Raw genomic sequence first — 2,389 nt, 5'->3', positions numbered from 1 at the left:
TCACACTCTATCCTTCTGCTTCCCCTTATCTACACAGCTTTCAGAAAGTATTCACACCCCTTGACTTTTTCCACATTTTGTTGTGTTACAAGGTGGGATTAAAATGTATTTAATTTCTATCTACTCAGAATACTAAACTCTAACATTTCTAAACAATTTATGAAAAATAAATAAATACTATTCAACCTCCTGAGTCAATACATGTAGAATCACCTTTGGCAGCTATTACTGCTGTGAGTCTTCCTGGGTAAGTGTCCAAGAGCATTGCACACCTGGATTGTACAATATTTGCACATTATTTAGAAAATCTATCAAGTTGGTTATCTATCATTGCTAGGCAGCCATTTCAAGTCTTGTCATAGATTTTAAAGCCGATTAAGGTATAGGGGGCAGCATTTTCACTTTTGGATAAATAGCGTGCCCAATTTCAACTTCCTGCTACTCATGCCAGGAATATATGTTATGCATATGATTAGTAGATGTTGATGGAAAACACTCTGAAGTTTCTAAAACTGTTTCAACCATGTCTGTGACTATAACAGAACTTATGTAGCCGGCAAAACTACGAGGACTAACTGTTCAGAATTATTTTTCTTTTTTGCCTCTGACCATTCCCCCTGTGGTCTTTGCCAAGGGATATTTGATAGGGACCATTTTACAGTTCCTACCACTTCCACTAGATGTCACCAGTCTTTGGAATTTGGTTGATGTTGTTCATTTGTGCAAAGAAGAAGAAGCACATCCTGGAACAAGGTTACCCTATTGGGAGTTGCACAAGATGTAAAAGGAGCATGGTTTGTTTACTTGCTGTATTGAATACAGATTGCCCCGTCTTCAATTTGATCGATTATTAACGTTTAAAAATACCTAAAGTTGTATTACAAAAGTAGTATGAAATATTTTGGCAAAGGCAACTTTTGAAATGTTTTGTTTTTGTAAGCTGTTTTTTTCTGGATCAAACGCGCTTTATAAATGCACACTTTGGGAATATATGGACGGAATTAATCGGAAGAAAAGGACCAATTGTGATGTTTATGGGACATATTGGAGTGCCAACAAAAAAAAAAGCTCATCAAAGGTAATGCATGTTTTATATTTTATTTCAGCGTTTTGTGTAGCGCCTGCAGGTTTGAAATATGCTACCCTCTTTATTGACATTGTGCTATCATCAGATAATAGCTTCTTAATGCTTTCGCCGAAAAGCTTTTTAAAATCTGACATGTTGGCTGGATTCACAACGGGTGTAGCTTTAATTGAGTATGTTACACGTGTGATTTAATTTATGTTTTATTTTATATCATTATTTGAATTTGCCGCGCTGCATTTTCCCAGTTTTTTTTCCCCCAAGTGAGACCCCTATACCATAGGAAGTGTTACGTAAAAACTGATCTTGGCCACTCAGGAACATTCAATGTTGTCTTGTTAAGCACCTCCAGTGTATATTTTGCCCTGTGTTTTAGGTTATTGTCCTACTGAAATGAGACTTTGTCTCGCAGTGTCTGTTGGAAAGCAGACTGAAGTAGACTCGTCTAAGATTTTGCCTCTGCATAGCTTTATTCATTTTATTTGTATCCTAAATAACACCCAAGTCGTTGCCGATGACAAGCATAAACTTAACATGATGCAGACACCACCATGCTTAAAAATATGAAGAGTGGTACTCTGTGATGTGTTGTGTTCGATTTGCCCCGAACATGACACCTTTTTATTCAGGACATAAAGTTAATTTCTTTGCCAAACGTTTTTGCAGTTTTACTTTAGTGCCTTAATGCAAACAGGATGCATGTTTTGGAAGATATGTATTATGTACAGTCTTCCTTATTTTTATTTATGTTAGTATTGTGGAGTAACAAAAATGTTGTTGATCCATCCTCAGTTTTGTATTTTAACAGCCATTAAACTCAAGAACTGTTTTAAATTCCCCATTGGCCTCATGGTAAAATCCCTGAGCGGTTTCGTTCTTCTCCGGCAACTGAATTAGGATGAACACCTGGGTCTTCGTAGTGACTGGGTGATTGATACACCATCCAAAGAGTAATTAATAACTTCACAATGCTCAAAGGGATATTCAGTGTCTGCATTTTTATTTTTATATTCTTTGCGAGGCACTGGAAAACCTCCCTGTTGTTTGTAGTTGAATCTGTATATGAATCGATATGTTCTATAGGATTGAGGTCAGGTCTTTGTGATGGCCACTCCAATACATTGACTTTATTGTCCTTAAGCCATTTTGCCACATCTTTGGAAGTATGCTTGGGGGTCATTGTCCATTTGGAAGACCCATTTGCAACCAAGCTTTAACTTCCTCACTGATGTCTTGAAATGTTTCCTCAATATATCCACGTCATTTTCCATCCTCATGATGCCATCTATTTTATGGAGTGCACGA

The sequence above is a fragment of the Oncorhynchus keta genome, chromosome 14 (genome assembly GCF_023373465.1).
Source record: "Oncorhynchus keta strain PuntledgeMale-10-30-2019 chromosome 14, Oket_V2, whole genome shotgun sequence".
NCBI classification, from domain to species: domain Eukaryota; kingdom Metazoa; phylum Chordata; class Actinopteri; order Salmoniformes; family Salmonidae; genus Oncorhynchus; species Oncorhynchus keta.
This window is presented reverse-complemented; position numbering follows the sequence as displayed.